Source organism: Aphelocoma coerulescens, chromosome 3 (assembly GCF_041296385.1).
Source record: "Aphelocoma coerulescens isolate FSJ_1873_10779 chromosome 3, UR_Acoe_1.0, whole genome shotgun sequence".
In the NCBI taxonomy this organism is placed as follows: domain Eukaryota; kingdom Metazoa; phylum Chordata; class Aves; order Passeriformes; family Corvidae; genus Aphelocoma; species Aphelocoma coerulescens.
The window spans coordinates 62127414-62135987 of record NC_091016.1 but is presented as its reverse complement, the minus strand read 5'-3'; the positions used below and the strand labels follow the sequence as shown (position 1 = coordinate 62135987).

The window sequence follows — 8574 nt, the reverse complement described above, 5'->3', positions numbered from 1 at the left end:
CCACCAGCTAGCCTACTGTCCTGGTCAGTGGTCTTCAGGCTGGGCTGGACTGGCTGTGCATCTGTGTGAAAGGACTAGAAAACCTGTCCAAGGCAGTTGGGCTTGTTTAATCTCTAGAAGAGGAGGCTTGGGGTGATGAGTGACCTCATCACTCTAAGACTCACTGAGAAGAGGTTGTAGCCAGGTGGGGGCTGGTCTCTCCTGCTGTGCCTGCAGTGAGAGGACTTGAGAAAATGGCCTTAAACTGAGGAGATTCAAATTAGATATCAGGCAAATTTTATTCACTGTTGAGGTGGTCAAGCACTGGAACAGGTTGTTAAGGGAGGTGGTAGAGACACCATCCCTGGAAGCGTTCAAGACGTGTCTGCATTTGGCACTGGGGTGATATGGCTAAGTGGTTTAGGGATTACAGCGGCAGCGCTGGGTGGATGTTTGGACTTGATTTTAAAGTTCTCTTCCAACCCTGATGATTCTATGATTCATTTAGTGAGACGCTAAGAAATATAGCACCACTGTGATGCCTGGATAGATGGAAAACATCTGACATGACTAGGAAAATAAAGACACAGGCTACTGTTCTTTCCAGGGTGACTTCTCTGATTTCCTAGCTACCAGAACCCAGCTGAACCTTGGTGACTTACTCTGCAAGTCAGCCACCATTTCTGAGCAGTTATGCCCCCTTTCATACTGACCCTATGTGGCACTGCAAGTGGCTACAGCCATCCTGACCTCGGAGAGAACACCAGAATCCACCCTTTGATGGTCAGGCACCAGTATTTAGAGACTGCCTCACTGGTCCCATCACCCCTTGGTTCAGTGATTTGCCTATTCTACACTGGCTGGTTCTTGTTCTTCCCTCCCTGTTTTATGTGTAAGTTTGTGAATATTAATTTCCCTTAGTTAAATATGTATCAGTTCTAGAAAGTTCTCCCCTACTCGACATCCCATTAGCCTCCTGTTGTTAACCCCTCCTACATGTTACTCCCATCGGTCGCTCTGTTGCTGTTCCCACCCCCTTTGCTTTTTCTTATTGGCTGTTCACCTCAACTCCGCCCTACTTTCCCTGAGTATAAAATCCCTGGACTCTCTGCTAAACCTTCTCTTCGTCCCCGGAATTTTTGTTGCAGTAGAGTTGCTCGTGGAACCCACACGAAGAGTTCCCTCCTTCCTTCTTTGCCTCCACCTGCGTGCCCCGACAGCTCAGCTCAGGATAAGCTCCTTTGGGTGAGGAGCTCACGCTCCTCTCCCTTTTGTGTGGAGAGCCACGGGTTTAGAGGGTTCAGCCAGACCTCCAGGCTTCTTGTTTCCCGGCTTAGTGCATCCTCAACCATATGCTTGAAGCCATAGCTGCAATAACAGCAAACTGAGCTCTAGCTCTTCCTCCTGACAGCAGTCAGTGATCCAGTGTCCATGCTCAAGTGAGAAATGGGAAACAAACTGGAGCTTAAGGAGAACATCTGATCATATATGGAAAGCATTTTTTAAGACATAATGTTTCAATCTCTTCATTCTTAACTTGCTTTTCTCCAGCAGGAACTGCTGAGCTTATTTTAACCAACATCCCTCTTTGATTCATCCAAACTGCTCTTCAGAATTCCTCTGCTGTGTTGCCATTGACTAAAACATTAAAAAGCAAGTTATTCTGAGGGAACAAAAAGGTATGTGTGGATTCTGGCACCAAAACTTTGGTCTGTATCTGTAGATAGTGGAAGACACTTCCTTCACTGGGAGTTAGACACTTAAATGCCTTTTCAGAATCAGAGCTTTATTGGGAAATTATGTAAGCTTATTTTTTTTCCCCCTATCCTTTCCCTTTACAATCCAGTTAATTCAGATGGCAAATACATTGTGAAAAGAAGCAACCTTGCCGTTTAAACATTCTGACTGCTTAATACATTACCAAACTGCCATAAATAAATAATTAGTCCAGGTTACTGCATATGGTACTGGTTTGCTGACTGGCTGAAAAGCGGGGGCTAGAAATGACAGAGGAGAGGCTGTGTGCATAATTTTTCTTTCTTACAACAGAATAAGTAACAGACACTAATTCATTTATATTGACAGAATCTGAATATTGGCTTATTTAATGTGTACAAGAGCTTTTCCTTCTGCATGATATTCTAGTCTTTCCCTTAGGAGCTGTGAACATTACATAACTATCGAACAACATTTTACGCACTATGTTAAATTTCCTAAACCTGCAAGCAGGAATGTGTCACCAGCCAGAGAGATGTCACTTTGGCTGACTGCTGAGCCCTTTGAAATAAACTCTGCTTCTCTTTGTGCATATTCATGGTGAAATGGTTTAGCAGGACAAAGTGATTTATTTCAGTTGACATAGGTTCCTGGGTAAATGCAAAAACATTTGTTCTCTCCAGTAGTTTTATTAAGCTACAATTAAACTATGGCTATTCAAATTAGTTCTGAGCTATATGTACCTGGGAGCATCTAGAACTGTGCACCAAATCTGTCATAGCTGCTTTAGCTATGGGATGATATGGGTCTACCTTACTGTAGAGCTGCTCAACATGTTCGGTTTGCATCCAGTCTCTTGGTTTGCATGATTATACAAATCTTTGTGCCAGAACAATGCACCCTCAGTCAATATAATTATTCTGCTGCTTTTTCCCTTTTGCTCTCTGAATTTAAATGACTGCTTCTGTTGTGGTACTGAACAACTAATGGTCTGTAGTGGATCTTACCTTACAGATCATGACCAGTTGTAAAATTCTTTCTCTATTTTACAGGCAGAAAAATGAAACACTGAAGAGGATGCTGAGTTCCAGACTCTGGATCTGTGTTTGTATGTCGCCATCCTGTTCTTGGTTTAATTTAATCACTGAGTTGAAGCCATGGGTGACAATATACTTCTTTGCATGGAAACTGAATAAGAAGCTTTGGAACTTTATTTGTAGACAGCAGCTCTGAGTTTGGGAGATGGATGAGTTTCCCTTGGGTATCATTGTCACCATAAACTGTTAGTGACAGACAATGATCATCATCCAAAAAAACCACTTGGTCTTAAAATACATCATAAATAAATACACACAAATAAGATGTGTGTCCCATCAGTGGAGATGATTAAACCTTTGGATGGTTTATCAAGGCAGGTGATAAATTTGCCTTCTATTATAATAGTGTTTAAAATATTTTTAAAGTTTTTAAATCAATTTTTTTTAAATTCAGGAAGACATCTCTGTCCATCAGCTGGAAAACCTCTTACAACCTGAATATGCCATGGTCGGATGATCACGGTAACATGGGCTGTTATTTCTAATATGAAGAAAACCCCAGAAAATTAACCTTGTGAAGTTCAGTTGCATTATTGATTGTCCCTGAAGTCCATAACCCAGTAAGTATATATTGGCAAGTCTTTCCCTGGACTTACAGATTGTTAGTAACTGAAACTGAGCAAGCTCAGCATATATATGTATATGTTTATATCCATACTTGTTTATAGCACATTATAAAAAGGAGCTAATCTCATTTGCTTATCTTGCATGAAGAAGTACTGAAGTATCAGACACGTTGTCGTGGTTTAAGCCCAGCTGTCAACTAAGAGCCACGCAGCCTCAAAGCTCCCCTCTTCCCCCCACCCTGGTGGAATGGGGTGGAGAATCAAAAGTAAAACTTGTAGGTTGAGATAGGAAAATTTTAATAATTGAAAACAAAGTAAAATATAATAATAGTAATAATTATAATAATAATAATAGTATTATTATAAAGTGAAAAACCATACAATTGCTCACCATCCTCTGACCAATGCCATGTCCCATTCCAAAACCCAGACCAATCCCTCTTCCAGGTAACTCCCCCAGTTTGTGTACTGGATATGACATTCTGTGATATGAAATATCCTGTTGGTCAGTTTGGGCCACCTGTCCTGGCTATGGACTCTCCAAATTTTTTGATTTTGTGTACCTCCTCACTGTCATGAGCATGAGACATAAAAAAAAAAAATATTCCTTGACTTAGGAAAAACAGAACTTGGCAAAAACCAAAGCATCAGCGTGTTGTCAACATTATTCCCATTCTAAATCCAATACACAGCACTGTACCATCTATTATGAGAAAGAATTAAATCTATCCCAGCTGAACCCAGGACACACAGAGATCTTCATAATTAGTATTTGTCTGGCAAATTTTAAAAACAGATGTGTAAAAGTGCAAAATGCATAAATCATCTCTGACTAATCCAAAGAAAGGCTGTTAATTTTTTAAAAAATATTTGATAAGCTCAAATGCCACACAAAGATGAAGTTAAGCCAATTAACATAAGTGCTTTGTTTGTAAATTGAATGGGAGCTTTGTTCATAAATTAATGTGACAGAAAAATCTCTGCCTAAATAAACATGGTAGGTAGAAGAAATACATACATGCTCTTTATTGAGATACAAAACGAAGAAGAAAAATTTTAGCTAACAATATATTTTCTGACCTAAATCAGTGAATCAATAAGCTCTGTAAAGCATGGGAAGAGTAAACCTCTTTTCAACCTATATGGATTGGGTTAGGTTTCAATAAACGGTTTCCTTAATGCTCCCTCCTGCACCCCTGTTGGTTTTATTTTCCAGATGCATTCCCTTAGTAATTCTTTTGGTCTATATTTACTACATTTTGCTCAGTGAAAAAGTCCATGACTGTATTCCTACCAGATAATGTGGTTAGTTCTGTGACATAGCAGAGGTTTTGAATTTGCAGTGTGTGTATATATATTTTTTTTTTTTTTTTTTTCTGCCCTGAACAGGAAAGATGCAGTAATCATTGAATCAATCAATATTGAATATTAACATGTTGACTTCGCTGTTGTTACACATTCTGTAGACAGTCTTTTACTGAACTGAGCTCTGTGAATCTTATCATTGCACCAGAATCACCAGAACATTTTGAGATGGATGGAACTGGAAGCACCTCTAGCCACCTGCCTTTGACGCTGACACTTGTTTGTACTCAATATTTCTTATTTCCTGTAGAATTGAAGGACTTGTAATGTAAAAAGTTCTTTCAAAAATCAGCAAGAAATTTCTGCATTATTCTCTGCCCAGAATTTGCAATTAGGCCATAGCCTACTAAGTCTGAGGTTGCTTCTTTTGAAAGAATAATAAAATGCCAGAAGCACAATAGCTGAAGTATTAAACATCTCTCTGGACTACAGCATCCATTTCCCTGAATCACATACAGATGGTTCAGTGAAAAAGAAAGTCCATGTTTATTCTGGCAGGAATCCTGGTCACTGTCAAGGAAACACTGTCTTAAAAAAAAAAAAAAGATGTTTTAGATGAAAATTCCCAGAAGACTAACTCTTAGATTTGACATCACTATAGAATCATAAATGAAATAATTAAAAAAACTAGTTCAGGTATCATACAGACTCACACTGTAATGCCAGGTATTTTTAGTACTCCATAAGGATTCTTGCCTTGTGCTGTGTTGTACTGCATCTTTGTGTTTAGAGACAAGAGCTTTGCATCCTGCAGAAGGAAAGGGCACGTGATTTCATGAGAAGATGCAAAGTATATGGTGACAGAGGTTGAGGTGCAGACTCTCTGTTCACCCCATTCCTTGTTTCCCTGGGCTTTGCAGGAGCTCACTGAAGGGATGCGTGGTTAATACCCTGTGGGGCATTATAGGGCAGCTCAGGAGAAATGTTTCTTATGGACAAACAGCCAAGGATTTTTTTCATCCCAGACACAGACACAGAAAAAAGGTATTACACAAAGATTTAAAAAAAAATAAATGGCTGTAGATGATAGGTTATAGAGAGGCTGGACAGAAATAAAGGAGATCAGTGGGATACCTGGATGTCAGCATGATGACGTCCAGAGGCCCATCTGGTATCTATGCAGTGGAGTGAAAGGGGATGTCTGGTAATCAGGGTTTGAGGTATATTCAGAAAGTGAAAAGGAGGTTCTGAGTAGGGATAGGGAACACAGAGGAATCACTTATGAAAGGAGGAGGAGGGGAAGGGGTGGCCAGAGACTTCTCTATCAGGAAATGGTTTAGCAGAGCAGTCTTTATGAGGCAGAGCTTCTTTGCTGTCAGTGGAGGAAGAACAGCAAAAAGCCCAGCCTCATTATTACAGTTGTTTTTTCTATTTCATCTGCTGATGTCTTCAATACTGAAAATACATCCACTTGAATTAATACAGAAAAAGTAAAGAAACAAACTTTTATATATTTCTGATGTGTTTGACATGAATGGTTCTTCCTCCAGTTTTTAATTTGAGAGTAGAATCAGAAATTTGAGAGTAGAATCAGAAATCAGAAGTGGTAGCAATCTCAGTAAAGGGTTGTTTTTGTGAAATTTCCAGTGTCTTTTTCTCTTTTTCAAGAAATGAAATATGCAGAAAAATTGGATAATCTCTCAGCTGTTTGGATGGTTGCTTGAAACAAATCCAGTCCCCAAACCTTTCAAGACTTCTTTGCTGCAGATGCATATTGACAAACAGACAGCCAAATGCCACAGAAATAGGCTCTGGTAATGCATGTAATTGAATTATAATACCAGAAGAGTGCCGAAAAAGATGGCCAAAATAATTAATACAATCAGTCTGAAATTTGCAATCTGCTTTTTAATCAAAATTACTCTGCAAGCAAAGCCTATTCCTTCATCCTTGTGTGAACCCCTACTAATATGTAACTCCTACTCTTCCATACTCTTGGACACAAACTTTGTAAGTCAGAGTCAGATTTGTGGATTCAGATTCTTATTTAATCTGCTTAGACTTGTCTGGCTAATTGAGTAATGCTCTGGAGATGGACAAATCTTAAATAGAAAAAATAGGAAAGTTTAATACAGGAGATAACATCAACTTTCTAAAACCCTACAGTACTCATAACACACCCACAGGACATGACAAAATGACATTTTGTTCCTTCTTTTCACCCTGTCCAATCTAAACATATTTTAAGAGAGACCAGCAAAGAAAATGTAGAGCTTCAAATCCCAGCATGTGAAAGCACATTCATCTTGGCAACAGAAGAGTTCCTTAACACCTTATTCTTACCAAACCATCCTCTGCCATGTCAAGTGGTTGACAAGTATTGCTTCCTGAATTCATAAATGAATTATTCTTTGCTTTGAGAGAAAAAGATGGGATTTTATCTGAGAATGAGTCTTGTCAAAAGAGAGGGTTATTTTGCCCTTCTGTAGTCCAACCTGTTGTCTTGGTTTGAGATGGTATTTAGATGACTCTCTGCAAGTGAACATCCCAGTTAGGGTGTTTAATGAAACTGGTTTCAGGACACTGTTTTCAGTCTGTGTGATCAGAATCTGCCTACTATAACATGGCAGGAAATAGAAGAGATGGAGATGTCGTATTTTCTCTACATCCTTGGAATAAACTGGTTTGTTTGGTTTTCTGGAGACATTTTTGTAAGTGTATCCTCCTTATGAGAATTTCTGAGGAAGTGTAAAATCAGTGAGGTGGGATGAACTCCTCAAAATCACTGTGAAGAAAAGTCCACAAGACCAGATTACCAACCCTTTGTACTGAATATCAGCTCATTAAAGGATTTGTCACCTCTAGATACATTCCTACAGCATATAGGCCCATTTATTTTTCTGCTCCAATCTCTTTCAGGAGGGGGATGGATGAGGATGTTTTGGTAACTAGTAATCAGTGCAATGAAATAAGCTTCCAAAATATCACGAGGGTTCTGTGCTTGGGATACGGCAAGATGCTTTAAGTGAAATGAAAGAACTCTAAAATTACACACTGAAAAATCAATACATTTTTTTGGTTTGCTTGAAAAACATCTTGCAAAAGGGTCTTCATTTTTCAAGTCCCATGACCACAGCTGAAACACATAAACTGAAAAGAAGTGCTATAAAGATATAAATCTTCATAGAAATCATAACTTTCTTATGCCATTATTGCTGCTCCTTAGCAAACCATGCAGTCATTTTCCATTCATTTAGAATTCAGTCAAGTAGGATCAATTTGGGCTTTGCTTGTCTGTATCCTGTGATGTAATTCCAGCTAATGAAGCTGCAAAGTATAAAATCTGGCTTCAGCCAGCAAGACCATTATAATGCTCTTCCTTCTGTTCTGACCTTTAAGTAAGAATCTAAGGCATTGAGGGCTGCCTGTAACTAGTGCTTGTGGCAACATGTTGAGTGCAAATGTGGATGATGGCTCTGTTGCTATGAATCATCTAGATAACATTATCTAAGCAAATAATTCATTTCAAACGAGAAAACTTCTTTAGAAACACTAAGACTGCCATGCCAAGCATGTAAAATTTAGGAAATGGTAGAACTAAGATGAACCATTCTGCTTCAGTTCAAGTCCCCTAATATCTGCCGTGTTATGTTTGCATTAGAAGGCTGCCAGAAGTTCAGATAAGATTTTTCCATGGATATGTTCAGCAGTGGTATCCTAGTAAGTATCTAAGATTGTTCTCGTTCTTTAGAGTGTGTGCAAAGCTCGTGAAGACACAACCTTAATGTAGGACTATACATTTCCTGGTAGATTTTTGCTCTGTGTACTTAAGAAAATTAGTGCCTCAGAAACACTGATCGATGCTCTCTCTTGCCATACAGGCACACAGTCAGACATGCAGTCAGGTAAGT

At 39.1% G+C, this 8574-nt stretch overlaps 1 long non-coding RNA gene across 3 annotated transcripts; it reads left to right on the top strand.

Moving 5' to 3' along the window:
* The first annotated feature begins 1077 nt into the window (after positions 1-1077).
* On the top strand, positions 1078-8315 carry LOC138108210 (uncharacterized). 3 transcript variants are annotated; one of them, XR_011149904.1, is made up of 5 exons: positions 1078-1418; positions 1534-1658; positions 2748-2803; positions 3187-3352; positions 4748-8315. It is a non-coding gene; the product is annotated as an uncharacterized lncRNA (long non-coding RNA). The 3 variants fall into 3 exon arrangements; XR_011149903.1 differs by having other exon boundaries at positions 1531-1658; XR_011149905.1 differs by having other exon boundaries at positions 1078-1224; positions 1531-1658; positions 4748-8314.
* Positions 8316-8574: the final 259 nt, after the last annotated feature.